Genomic DNA, 14,666 nt, shown 5'->3' on the forward strand with positions numbered 1-14,666 from the left:
TGTGTAATTATGTTTGTTTTTGTTTTATTCTTCAATGGCGACGGTGCCAGAATGAATGTTTGTATGTTTTTTATTTATTGTTGTTCATCAAATTAACTACTTAACCCAATGTTTAAAAACCGGTTTTTATAACATTTCGTGTTGGATAGAAACAGTTCAATCGGTTGTTTCATGTTGTATCGTATGATTTAATCAAGTGACTAGTCAACTTTATAATTGCATAAAAATGCAACTTTAACTCATAAAATAATCGAAAACTACATATAATTTTATAATCAAATATCAGTTTCAACAAAAAAAAATTAAGATAAAAGTCTACAATAAGATTTATGGCATTGAAGTGTTGAATGTATCAAATTCATGTTGTTGAACAGACGAAATTCACTATCATCATCATCCTCATTAGCAAGAACATAACTTTTTTTGTTTCCTACGATATAAAATAAGAAGTTTTAGTTACCAATGGGGAGTTTAACACTATATTCCCGAGTCTCATTTAACAGGAGGAGGGGAAGGAAAAATTTCTCTCCTAATCTCTCCAATTTGGGAGGATGAATATATGGTCATATTTCCTTTCCTTTTCCATCCCCTCCCCCCTGTTACTGAAACTCGGGAACATGGTTTTTTATATTTTCATCTCTTTTCCTTCCCCTCCTCCTGTTAAATGAGACTCGGGAACAGAGTGTAAAACTCAAAAGTTGAACATGGGTATAAACCGTTTTATCGGTTTCAACCAGTAATACCGCATTTTTTCCCCGGTTTGAAAACTAAATCGGTACCCAAATTAGACCGGGCTCTATCGTACCGGTGATGTATCCGGTATTCGATTCAAGCAGTAATACTAGTAGGTTTAAACTGGTTTTTTAAACATTGATTTTCACATGTTAAAAGGGTGTTTGTGTATTTTTCTAAAATACAATTAGATACGAGTCTATGACGGCATAAGGTGTTTTGTAACAACCCAACGTAACTGCACCGTGATATTGTCCGCTTTGACAGCTAGCCCGCCCTTAGGTGCCCGCCCCTTACGGTTTTAAAACGCAACATAATGGTAAAGGTATCCATCCCCTTATAAGGAAGTCTTCGTTCCCCTTGCACGCTTATACCATATAACTATAATATTTAGCATGCCTGTATAGAGAAAAATACCCTTCCCCATAGAGTTAGCACGTGTACGCAGGGCCTTGGGTTTATCAATCTAGGCTAAGGCCTAGGGCCACAAAAAAGGGCCTCCAAAATTTTATTTTCTTTTCATATGTTATACTTGTTTTGGCTCATTTAAACAAGGTTTCAAGTCCCATGATTTATGATTTTACTTCAAGAGTTCACACTATCCATACACGCTTCATTCCAGAATCCATAAGCAGCGACGCAACACACCAACCCTCGTTACTTGTAGCATCTTTTGAGTAACCAATGTAAAACTGAATGCGGATTAGGCGAAATTAGGGACGACGTTAGGGGTAATCATCATTATGGTTATTCATTGTCATAAATCTCAATCTCAATTGTAGATTCTCAACAAGTAACGATTAATTATTCATCATCTACTAATCTGTATGTGTATATATGTATTGAGTAACCCTAAAAGGCACTAAATCACTAATAAGTCTTGCGAATTGAATGACTTAATTTGTAATATTTGCTATTTTGATTTGGTGTTGGCAATTCTATTAATATTTTTTTAGGGTTATGAAGTATTCAAGAATTAAAAAAAGGATTGGTGATTCTTATAGTTGATTTGCTAGTTTGGAAGACACTACTCAGGTTAGTTATAGAAACTGGTTTATTTGCTGATTTTCTTTATACCGATTCAATAGGGCCCCTATTTTGTAGTTCGCTTAGGACCTCCAAAAACATTAGACCGGTCTTGCGTATACGTATCGCATTATATATTATATATGTGTATACAAATTACAAAGGTGTATCTTGACAAAGGTGTATCCGAAATACTTTGGTTTATGATATTTATAAAATTATTATAAAAAGTTCACCTTTCAATTTATTATTATCCATTTAGGTTTTATGAACTCTTTCAATTTGTACCACCTGCCGAGTACCACGAACACCATCTACCATTAAATTATTATAAAAAAAAAAGTTCACCTTTCAATTTATTATCCATTTAGGTTTTATGTATAAACTCTTTCAATTTGTACCACCTGCCCGAGTACCACCAACACCATCTACCATTTGTCACCACCACCTTCTACACCAACCACCATCACTATTAACCACCATCCCTTATTATTAAATACCCCACCACCTAAAGTGAATCAAATACCCACATGGAGTTCATCAAGACCCCAAACCAAATGTCAAAAACCTTAATAGGTTTCAAACCCCCATTAAACACAATTAAACGAAGTAACCACTATATCTAATAAGTCAAAGATCTACCGGTACGTTTTTTTTTTTTTTTTGAAATAAATAAATTTAAAAGATTGTGAAGTCGATGTTTACTTTTCTAAAACTTCTTTACCGAGGGTATGTTGCAGTTTTGTCACAGATGTCTTAAAAAACAATTATTTTTATTTTGTTTAACGTCTAAATACAAAGTTTTGTTTTTTTACATTTTGGTATAAGTTGTATTCAAAATAACACGTCCTCTTTTGGCAATGACAAAAGACACATTATTTTGGATACAACTTGGTTTTTAATTATAATTATATTAAAATGTGAAAGAAAAACAAAATTGTGTATTTTGATTTTTAGAAAATTGGATACAACTTGGTTTTTAGTTTTGATTATATTAAAACGTGATAGAAAAACATAATTGTGTGTTTCGATTTTAGAAAATGCTAGATATTAGGGTGAAGGGGGTGGAAGCGATAAACCAAGCGGGGAGGTGATTTGCCGCGCGGTGAAGGTGCCGCCGTCCCAATATTGCCGCTCGGTGAAGGCTGTGTGCGGGGACTACTTGCCGCATGCGGGGAACATGAGGGAGAGAGTGTAATGGTGGGGCTCACTATCTTTCAACCAATCATGTTTTTTTAAATGGTTTGGGTGAAACCACCCCTTATGTTGTTTAGCAAGAGTAGTGTATGAGAGGGGAATTGAAATGACACATTATGATTGGGTGGGTGAAAATTTCCCTCATTTCATGAGGGGTGCACCCCCTTCACCCTTACGTCTTACTATATAAAAGAAAACTAAAATAAATATTAAATAAAAAAAAACAAAAAAGAAAGAAAAATAAAACAAACTTATACGGAGAAGAGCATGTTATGATGGATTTAGCAACTGCCCATCTATAAAAAAGAACTCCCAAATCAGTTTCAAACGGACAAACCCCACCTCATAAATAATGTTGTTATTGCACCGTTCCTACCAAACATGGTAAGCATAATAAATTAATAGAAGCTTTTTTCTTCATTTACATTAGCATAAAATATACAAATACTAAGGTAGTGTTTGGTATGAGGTAATGGAGGAGGGAATGGAATGACCCATTCAAAAATAATGAAAATAAGATTGTTTGATTGGTTATGGAATGCAATGAGGCATTACTAAACTCATTCCATTCCTTCTAATCTATTCCTGCGGTCCCCCCCTATTTTTTTCTCATTCTGTTTCATTTTTTATCTACCTCTCGATTTTGCCCTCTCCGCTCACTCTATCCATCTCCCAAGAAACCTATTTTCTCACCTCCGTAAAAACCTGCTCTCCATCATCATGATGGTCTTCTTTCTCACTTTTTACACTACACTACCAAAACCCTCCAAATTATTGTTTTCTTCCATGTTGTTACTCTACCATCGCTCCCACCGCCTCCGCGCTCTCACCGTTCAAATTACTCTTGGAAATATAGCGAACTAAACCTACCGTCGCACTCATCTATGCCATAGCCTCCACCGACGGAAGCGTCGCCAAGAGAACGACGAAATCGACGCCGCGCTGGAAGAACGCCCTTGTGGTATCAAAGAAGACTGTAATTTTTTGTAAAAGTGTTCAATACGTTCGTAAGTTAGATCCCTATTTGAACGAATTTTTATGCTCACTATGACTCGATTCATATTAGAAGCAATGTCAACCGGTGAAATTACGATATATTAAAACAGAGCAAGCTTTTATGTGTCTGTTACTGAAATCCTTTGCCATGTGTTCATACCGAGTTAATTATTGTGCTTACTCAAAGCTTAATTTTTCTTGGTATTCCATTTACTTTGTTGATTATATTATTAGAACATGGGTAAAACATAAACCTTAATTATGAAAATTCAATCATGAACAATAAAGTAAGATGTGTGTACCTGATTAGCCAGTCACCACATCAGAGAGGGAAGTAGACGTCATGTTCGTCAGATTGGTCTGGTTCCCCTTTAGGATGTATGTTCTTGATGGTAGTACCGAGTTCTTTAGAGTTGAAAAACTCGTAGTAATGGAGAGAGAGGAGAGGCGATTTTAGTGTTGATGTTATGAGGGTCTAACCCTAATCCCTCTCTAATAGTTAATTAGGGTAATCTGACCCATCAACAATTACCAACTAATTTATTATAGGTTTTAATATATTTTGATCAATATTACATAAATGATAATGATGACTACTAGATTAAATACATATAAATAAAATATTTAATCTTACATACTTGTGTTCCAGATGTAGAAATTATGATTTTTGATGTTGATTTATCTTTGTTTATAGGCCTCTTGGTTGAATTTATTCTTCCGTCATATGTCAACTCCAAAAGTTGCTTTGAGTTTTGAGATTGAGTAAATTGCCATTTTAGTTCCTGAGTTTTTTCTAAATTTGTCATTTTAGTCCAAATAGTTTTTTTTTTTTTTTTGCATCTGAGTCCCTGACTTTTTCCTTTTGTTGCCATTTTGATCACATACACTAACTCCATCCAAAAACTCCATCTTTAACCAGGGGTATTTTGGGGATTTTCATTTTAAATGTTTTCAATTGCCATTTTGATCCAATCGCGTTGAAACGATTAAGCTCGAAACGGTTCGGGTCGAAACGGTACGGGTCGAAACGGTTCGGCTCGAAACGGTTCGGCTCGAAACGGTTCGGCTCGAAACGGTTCGGCTCGAAACGGTTCGGCTCGAAACGGTTCGCGTCGAAACGGTTCGGCTCGAAACGGTACGGGTCGAAACGGTTCGCGTCGAAACGGTTCGGCTCGAAACGATTCGGGTCGAAACGGTTCGCGTCGAAACGGTTAAGCTCGAAACGGTTCGGGTTCGAAACGATTCGCGCCGAAACGGATTTTTTGTATTTTTTTTAGATTTTTTTAGAATTTTTAGAATTTTTATTATTTTTTAGAATTTTTTTGATTTTTTGGAATTGGATCAAAATGGCAATTGAAAACATTTAAAATGAAAATCCCCAAAATACTCCTGGTTAAAGATGGAGTTAGTGTATGTGATCAAAATGGCAATAAAAAGGAAAAGTCAGGGACCCAGAGGTAAAAAAAAAAAACTATTTGGACTAAAATGACAAATTTGGACAAAACTTAGGGACTAAAATGACAATTTACTCTTTGAGTTTCAGGTTAATATTAAATAGCAGAAGAGAAATATAAAGTTTAAGTTGCTCTTCAGTTCATTGAATTTATCATTCTAAATGATTATAAATATAAATATGATCGAATGATATCCTTATCATATAGCAACGAAAATGTGAAATAGTCAAAATTTCAAAAATCAAATAAATGGTTTATGTAATTACATATATAAGGTAGGGTATTTTTGTTATTTAAAATGATTCATTCCTTTCCTACTGAGATAACCAAACATGACCAAAGAATGGTAATATTCTTTTCTTTATCTAGTCCATTCCATTTACTCGTCCATTCCATTCCCTCGTCTATTCCATTACGGCATACCAAACAGACCCTAAAGTTCTCATTGGTTATGTTTTTTTTTTTTTTTTTTATAAATTTTAAGCGGTTTTTACATGATAATGTGATATCATTAGTTACATATATATGATATACGTTTTGAATGCTCTACATGACATAAAAACACAATTTCTACTGACCATATGCCATATATGATTATGTTTCTTTTCCTTTTTTACTATATAAAGCACTATGTTGAGTTTTTCTCAATTCAAACATATATAAGTATTTCGGTCAATAATCGGTTTCAAACAAATTAACATATTTTAACCTCATTTTAAAACAAACTCTTAGAACACCTAACGAAGTTGTAACGCCCGTCTGATTTTATTAATATTTTAATAAAAGATACAAATTTTTATGCTAAAATGTGTCTTTACAAAACTTGTTATACCAGCATTCCCAAATGATTACAACATTTCAAAAACAATTTATAAGTGTTTACATAATTCACTTATATCAACACAAATCAAGATTTGACGCGGAAGCTTCATTTAACGTGTGTTCGGTTCTTGCTCGCAGCTTGATCTTCATCCGGATTAGGTCCATCTTCACCTACGGTCAAAACCATGTAAATAATTAGTTTTGACACTTTAATAATCGAGTATAAACAAGTTCCGTGCTTAACGTAACAAAACAAGAAACTATTTTTGTTTTGTTTTCAGCCCCTTCACCCGGCCGTGTCAAAAAGTCACCCGGCCGTGTCAGCTTAACATATATTTTTCACAGCCCAGCCACCCGGCCGTGTCAAAAAGTCACCCGCCCGTGTCAACTCTGCACGTTAATTTTTCATTAGTTCTTACCGAAACGGACATAACTCTCTCGTTTTTAATCCGTTTTACATGATTCTTTTTCCTACGCGTCCGTAATTTAATTCTCCATCATATGGAGTTAAAATCCGACATCCGGATTAACAAAAATTTAAGACTTTTAAATCTTTGGCTTATTACCCTTTTTACCAAATTTTGACCCATTCGTGATTTTATCAAACAAACATGCCTATTTGATCTTTAAACCCATGAACTTCATAATTTCAATATCTCCTATTATATTAGGCTCAAAATCACGGGTTTGTATACCTTCTTTAACCCGTTTTGACTTAGAAGCTTATTTTGACCCGTTAAGGGTATTTATGCACTTTTACCGCATAATTCATACCCATTCACTTCTAGCATTGTACTTCCATATTATTTATCAATTTATCTTCCACCACAACTATATGTGTGGAGGATTTAATGTGGAGATCTATTTATTCCGAGTTTTACCCCTCGGATTATCATTTTACGGCAAAGACTCATATAGAGTCATTTGACCCAAAGATTCACATATTTCACTTTTTATACTTAATACAAGTATCTATTTGGTTACAAAACTCATTTATAAGCAACCTTTAGGGATCGTTTGCTTAATTTCACTTATAAGGGCATTTTGGTCACTTTTACCCCTCCTATTACGACGAAGGACCTTTAAAGCCATGTTCGACCAAAATCCCACTTTTAAAACTATAATCTTGTTTAGAAACCATTATATTTCTAAAATACTATAATCATGACCCAATTTATTCGGTGTACCTTAATGATAACTGAATATCTATATTTTATCCATGTCTAACACTTATAGAACCTCAAGTTCTACACGACGAGTTGAATCATTATACAAACCTGGCTCGGATCAATATATTGACCCGTTTCGATACCTTGCCTTAGTAGCCGCTAAGTAATAGCGATGTCAACATTCAATCGATATTTATTCCTGTAATCATACAATTCGACAAACCATTAGTCGATATTGTCAAAGGGTGATATTTTCACCTTTTGACCCGTTTGGTCTAAATGACCGTTTACTTTTGCGAGATGGATTTATCATCATCTCGTCTACATGACTTGTACCGGTTTACACCATACGGTCAATTTTCCTTATAAATCTATTTCTTGATCATTTTGACCCCTTTATATCTTACGCCATAAAGTGTCCTTCAAAAATAACGCTTATCGTCAACTAGTGACCACCTTACCGTTTAACCCTTATTAATTGTATTGATTTACCTTACAAGGTAATCATTCAGAACTCGTTATTTATTAGTCATTGCATGACTAAATGATCTTATTAGCTCTTTTTAATCATTCAACATGGTTTATCATTAATGTCTTTTGTTCCGAACCGCACATGACGGGTCAAAACATCATAAGTCAAATATGACTTTTGATTATTCATAATCTATAAAACCAATAGTTGTTAATAAAAGGTGTAAGCTTTAACTTACCTAGTATCCGGATTATGCTCTTTTCCGCGTATACGATCCGTTTGACCCGCTTCTTTCCCCAAGCCTCCATCTAGCTTGTTAAGAGTCAAACTAGCATTATAATTCGTAAGATGGTTAGATTAGTCATCATTATTATGACTAGTTCATCTTACGGACTTTATGTCGAAACTTCTATTCGACTTCATCATAGGTTAGTTCGACTTTCTAAAGTCAACTACCTTTAATCATATAATATGCACGATTAAGGCAAATCAACATTATGATTAGAACCCGTTTTATCCCATATCTCATGTAATTAGTCAAGCTTGCCAATTACGCGTTTCACTTGAATTTCAACACTTTACTTCTCATTTAGGCATTTTAACAAACACCTGATGGGCATTCTTTTATAGAATTTAACAATCAAACTTATGGCTACCTATCTTGCCAATTTCAACATCTTTTACTAGAAGATCATCAAATTCATGGTTAAATGTCAAGATTAACTTCATAAAGTTTAAATAACACTAGTTTGACAATCATGGTTCTAGTGTTCATCATGTTTCTACAAAACCCATTTAAACACCCATAATGGATGATCATGAACTTTATAATTTCAACACTAATTCAACTAGTTATTGACTAGGGTTTACTCCTAGACATGATTTCATCCTAAATTCATCCAAACTTTAATCATGCAAGCCAAATTTTCGATTTCATATGTTCACCAAGAATTCAAGATGGAACTAAATAATGAAATTTGGCATACCTTATGATCCCTTCATCGAGGTGATCATGAATTCGTGCTTGGATTTCGATTTAGGTTGGATTTACCCCTTCAATTTGTTGATTTTATGCTTGTTAGGGTTTGAGCTTGAGAGCCCTTCTTGGCTCCTGTGTTTTGTACGACCAGAACACACACAAAGGTGTGTGTTTTGGTGTTTTTAGTTTTAATTAATAAAAACCCATTTTCTCATCTTAACCATTTTAGTCCCTCTACTTTACCCAGGTTATTTCTAGAGTATTTTAACCATATTTGTTTAATTATGTCAAGACACTAGCTAACTAGGTTAATATTCCTAGTTACTTAGTGGGTCCCGGGAGTTATAACCTATTATATTTTAAGTCCCGTTAACTCGGGTTCTTATAAAATCAATTCCTTAAAACTTTGATTCGCTTGTATTTAATATTAGGATTTCTTATTTAAATCCAAATATTTACCGGGTTATTTTTACTACTAACGGTACTTTACTCGTCTTTTAGTATTAACGGAGTTTGATTACCAAACCCGTTTTCGGGGTGTTACAGAAGTTATAGAATATTAATTGAAATTAAAATTAAGTAGGTCATGTTGAATTTTTAATTTCATTTATAACCATTTAAGTTATAAATAATCGTGTAGGTGGAAAAAATAATAAAACCTTAATGAATCCTTGACTTTTAAATAAATTTAATTTAATAGAATCGTTTAAGTATCTAACTAATAATATGACATAATATCAAATCAAAATTAATTCACTTGAATGTGCTTGTTGGTTTTTAGTTATGATTATGTAAGTGACTACCATACGCCTAAAACTATCCTTCGTATTTTATATTTATGCATTTCTAATTGAATATGACCGATGTAATTAAACAAATAAAAATGATTCATCTATCAAAATTAAGTAGCAATTCACTTGATAGCATGTATGTAACATTCAACTAGGGAAATGAATCGTGTTTTCGGGTTGACAGGCTAAACCTGACACGATCTCAAGCATGACACGAATATGAAAATCATATTACACACATGGACCGCCACATGACAAGTGTATTCACATGTTGACACGAACAAGACCCATTTAGCCCAAGTAGAAAGTTATTCAATTTTATTTTGCATATTAATACCATAAAATTCTAAATTCAAATATTATTTTTATTTTTCTAAGCAATTTTGTTTAAACTATGATAACACAATTTTAAACTCTGACAAAAAAAAATACATAAAGAGTTTAAATTTATTGTATAAAACACATTAAAAAGGTAAAATGTAAATAAATGGGTAAACCACTTGAACCCGTCAAGTTAACAGGTACACCGTACATGACACTTTTAACTAAACAGGTTTCATGTGAAATGAGCCTGAATTCTCGTTTAAACTTAACCCAAACTCTTGAATTTCTTGTTAGGTTCATATTACAAGAAATTTACACCCCTAAGTTCGCCACTAATACCAATCAAAATTGTTTGCTTTTATCCACTTGGAGCCACTTTGTTTTTAGATAGGCCGGGAAGTCGATCATCCTGAGATTTCCGACACTAAAGTGTACATAACGAACAAGTTTGTTTCTTATTCATAGTCAATGCACCCATAACGTGTTATAGATTATTCTAGCTCTCTTGTAAACAAACAATTTAGGATGTATCTAAGCATAACATACCAATGTTTTTAATGAAATGCGTGGTAGAAAAGAAAATCAAAGAACTATATTTATTATCGAAGTTCACATCGACCATAAGCTATAAGTTCCTAAGTTCCTTTATGATGTGTTTTTGGCACTATGTATTATTTTTCTTTTTAAAGGATTAAGCGTCGATGTGTGTCTCCTTCAATCTGATTAATCTCAATTCAAATTCATTACTAATCTTTATTCACCGTGGATCATTGCTCCACCTTCATCGTACTGCAAGGCAGTAACTTTAAGTGCATCATCAAGGCGGGTGACCATAACGTCAAGTAAGCTCATCTACAAGTGTGTTTGTGGTTGCGGTAGGATTCTCCCGCTGCTTGGTGTCAATATTACTCAAAATACGCTCTCACATAGCCGATATCATATACTATGGTTGGATCGTCCTTGAACTTCTCACATATGTTGGGAAGTTGTGGGAGAATGTTATGATGGCGCCAATGTGATTCATAACATACACATTTCAAATACTATATTTAGCAGTTTGCAGATAAAGAATTAGAATACCAACATCTTACAATTATTACGAACATAGATATGCATAAGCTTTAGAACCAATTGTTTAAAAAAAAAGTATGTAATATTTCTCTTTAGAAACGTCTGTCAAAATTATTTCATTTTTCTTGATAGAAAAAAAGTGACATGTTGGGTAGGGTCTCGCACTGGATTCATATGTTGGATGGTTTTTATATAATTTGTAATTCATAAGATGGTAGGGTCATAATCAATTGAAAAGTAAAAAAAAGGGTTAAAAAAATCAAACATTAGTGTAGCGTGTTAACATTATAATAATCGTAAATATAAAACTACTTGTGTAAGACTGTGGGGTATGGGGCTTGGGTTGGGGCGTGGGTTGGGGGAAAACGCCCAAGCCACCACCCATTGGGGCTTGGGTCAATGGGTTGGGGCTTGGGTTTGAAGCCGGGCGTGGGGCGGGCTTGGGTTTGATGTGGCGACCTCCTATTTGCCTTGGGTTTTAAATTATATATATATATATATATATATATATATATATATATATATATATATATATATATATATATCTATATATATAATAAACAAATAAAGTGTGGGACACGTGTCCTCTCCTCGTGCAACCATTTTGATGTTTTGGCGGGAAAATGAGGGAAACACTTATTTTGGCATTTGGATCCCGCACTGGGTATCCATACCCGTATTTTTGACCAGAGTATTTTTGAAGAGGCGTATAATGTACGTTTCAGTTCTCTCTCTCAATCACTCAATCATCGTTCATTTTCTCAAACAAAACCCTAATCACCTCATCTGCGAAACCCTAATCGGCGATTCATCTTCTGACCAACCCTAATCGGCGATTCCTCTGCTTCCCCTGTCAATCGATCCTGTGCGCCGTAATCGATTTTCTTATGTATTGACTGTTATTTGTTGATGTGTTATCAATAATTCCTCTTTATAGAATGATGAAGATTGGTGTAAAACTCTCCAGCCGCTATCAATATCCTTCTTCAGATGAAGTTCAACCGCTCCATAATTGTGGGTCAAGAAAACATCTACTTCTATATCACTCTGATCAAAGGTATCACCATTTGTATCGATTTATCATAAAAAAATGTTCTCAGGGCTGACCTTTTTTGTTGAATCTTAACTATATCTCACCGATTGTGTTTTAATCTGGTAAATCTTTGATTTTTTTCAATCGATTTAATGTTAAGCAATGAATCTTTAAGATAAACAATGATTTTTATATGTTTAGGATTTGTGGTCGGAAAAACATTAAAGACAATGGGGTAGAGCCTGGTTTGTGTCTAATTTTTCAAAAGTTGTAAGTTTACTCAGGTTATATTGGGTTTTTATTTCTTGGTTGATAATAGGTGAGTCTCTGATTTCTTGGATTTTACTTCATGTTTTTATTTTTCTAGGGTTCTTATTGCCATGGGTTTTATTTGTCTTTTGTTTTGTTAGATTTCTTGCTCTTGTGTTTTGGTTCAGGGTTTAGGAGTCAAGCGTTGGCCTTGGGGATCAATTAAAGAAGATGAACATTGGTTTGTTGTTTGCACAGCACAGACCCTACTCCGTTCTTCAAATCAGGTTCGTTCTTTTTTTTTTTGAATTGATTTAGACTATTTTAACTGGTGCACTAATTTTACTTCTAAGGTTTGCAATTTTACTTTGTAGTTACAATATTCAATCGACCCTGTGCGACAACGTTTAATCAGTCTTCAATACTCAATAGTGAACATCGACGGCAATGATTCCTTGATCTTCTTCTAAAAGTTATGGCTCTGTTTTGTTTGATTAGGTCTGATTCGGTTTCATCTTTGTCACACTATGATTTCGCAAACTATTAATGTTCATCTTTTATGTGTCTGTGGTAATCGTTGATGATGTCGGTTGTTATGGTGGATGTGGGCGGCGAGATGGCGGTCAAGTGGATAGGGTTTTGATCAACTTCCGACACGTTTCCGGTAAGCCTTTTTCTACTGCATGTTCTTCATTTGGATAAATCAGTTGTACATGTTCTTCAAGGTCGTTTTGGTTCTGTTTCAGTGCCTCACGTTTTGTCATTATTGCATAAGTTGCAATCAAATCTTCAGTATAAGTTTCGCTACTTTTATGTTGACAATCACAAGTTCGTTATGATGGGGTATACATGATTGAGAAATCTTGGCGGAAACTAGGAATTTAAGTATGATATTGAACAGTTTGTTGATTTTAGCACTTGCTCACAGTTGTATGTTTTCTAATAGGGATTTAAGGTATGCCAGTATCTTTTTGTTCACAGTATGAATTCTTGTGAAGCCTTTTGATAGCTAAACTTTACATCAGCTATAATTTTGCAAGTAAAAGAATTATAGTTCACAAGTCACATGTACTCTTATTCATATGTAATTAAGCACTTATATATAAATGATATATTAGTAAGGATGTGCATTTGGAATCGGTACCTAATCGTATCGGGTATATTCGGTACCGGTATTTACGGGTAAAACACCGTTATATACCGATACCTGTATTTACAGACGGTAAATACCGGTACCAATTTTACCTGTTTTTCGGTACCGAACGGATACCATCCTTATCCCTATATATTAGTTGTATCAGCAAATAAATTTTATAAATAAAATTCGTGAAACTTGCAGCGCAACATGCGACAAAAATACATAAATAAGGTTTGGTGAGCTAGGAGCCTATACAGTTTACAACAACAATCAAACAGTATTCTATTCGGAAAAGAAGGTGCTACGAGTGATGAGGTTATAATGGCAGCTAACAATTCTAAAGCCCACAACTTTTTTATGCAATTGTTGAATGGTAGACCATATGGTAAGCACCTACAAGCTATTTGCATAAAAAATGGTAACCAACTTGGCAACTTTGATTTGGTACTTGGTAAGCCAACTTGGTTTAGGTCAGAAATAATTTGTGAATATATTTACATACAATAACTGATTTTCATACCAAAAAAGTCAACATAGTCAAAAGTTACCAACTTTGATGGGCTTTTTTCAGGTTGGGAAATTGGGAACACAATTGTTAGGAGGGCAGAAGCAAAGGATCTCAACTGCAAGGGCACTAATTAGACAACCAACAATGTTGCTTCTAGATGAAGCCACAAGTTCTTTAGATTCACATTCTGAAATGGCAGTACAAAAAGCTTTGACTCAAATAATCATTGTACATCTTATAGCTACAATTTGTATGTTTATGCTTAGAGCAAAAAGAAAAAAAATACTTATGTTATTACAACATTAAAACAACCCATCCAACGGAATTAATGGTGCTTACTATATGTTCTACAGTTCAGCGATTGCAATGTATTTAAATAGGTATTTTGTAGAGAATTAATAGTATTGTAATTTGTGTTACTTATTGCCATATTGAAGTAAATGCCCTAAGTAATTCAATTTCTGCTCTTTTTTTCTTCTTGGTAAGGTTTGCCAAACATGTGTCTTAGCATTAAGAGTTATCAAGTTATAAATAATACAAAAAATAAACTTTTATAGATATAGATTTTCTTTAAAACAACCCATAACCCATGAGAATATTTCAATGCATTTACTTTAATTGTTACACTGAGTATCACATAAGTTACTAATAAAAGAAGTTTTTAGATATTTATAAAATATTCATGTATTATGTTAGTTCAAACGT

At 33.9% G+C, this 14,666-nt stretch overlaps 2 long non-coding RNA genes across 8 annotated transcripts; one reads left to right on the top strand and one right to left on the bottom strand.

Moving 5' to 3' along the window:
- Positions 1 to 6,148: 6,148 nt before the first annotated feature.
- LOC110872223 lies at positions 6,149 to 9,026 on the bottom strand. 3 transcript variants are annotated; one of them, XR_002554297.2, is made up of 4 exons: positions 8,855 to 9,026; positions 8,107 to 8,196; positions 7,505 to 7,595; positions 6,149 to 6,398 (listed from the first exon to the last, which is right to left on the bottom strand). It is a non-coding gene; the product is annotated as an uncharacterized LOC110872223 (long non-coding RNA). The 3 variants fall into 3 exon arrangements; XR_002554298.2 differs by having other exon boundaries at positions 7,540 to 7,595; positions 8,855 to 9,025; XR_004864755.1 differs by having other exon boundaries at positions 6,149 to 7,595; positions 8,855 to 9,024.
- A 2,692-nt stretch (positions 9,027 to 11,718) lies between these two features.
- On the top strand, positions 11,719 to 14,299 carry LOC110872224. Of its 5 annotated transcripts, none has more exons than XR_002554301.2 (6): positions 11,719 to 12,090; positions 12,504 to 12,602; positions 12,690 to 12,979; positions 13,062 to 13,270; positions 13,655 to 13,838; positions 14,025 to 14,299. It is a non-coding gene; the product is annotated as an uncharacterized LOC110872224 (long non-coding RNA). The 5 variants fall into 5 exon arrangements; XR_004864757.1 differs by lacking the exon at positions 13,062 to 13,270 and having other exon boundaries at positions 11,723 to 11,898; positions 11,971 to 12,090; XR_002554300.2 differs by lacking the exon at positions 13,062 to 13,270 and having other exon boundaries at positions 11,721 to 12,090; positions 12,268 to 12,602.
- The last annotated feature ends 367 nt before the right edge of the window (positions 14,300 to 14,666 follow it).

This window comes from Helianthus annuus, chromosome 8 (assembly GCF_002127325.2).
Source record: "Helianthus annuus cultivar XRQ/B chromosome 8, HanXRQr2.0-SUNRISE, whole genome shotgun sequence".
Classification (NCBI taxonomy): domain Eukaryota; kingdom Viridiplantae; phylum Streptophyta; class Magnoliopsida; order Asterales; family Asteraceae; genus Helianthus; species Helianthus annuus.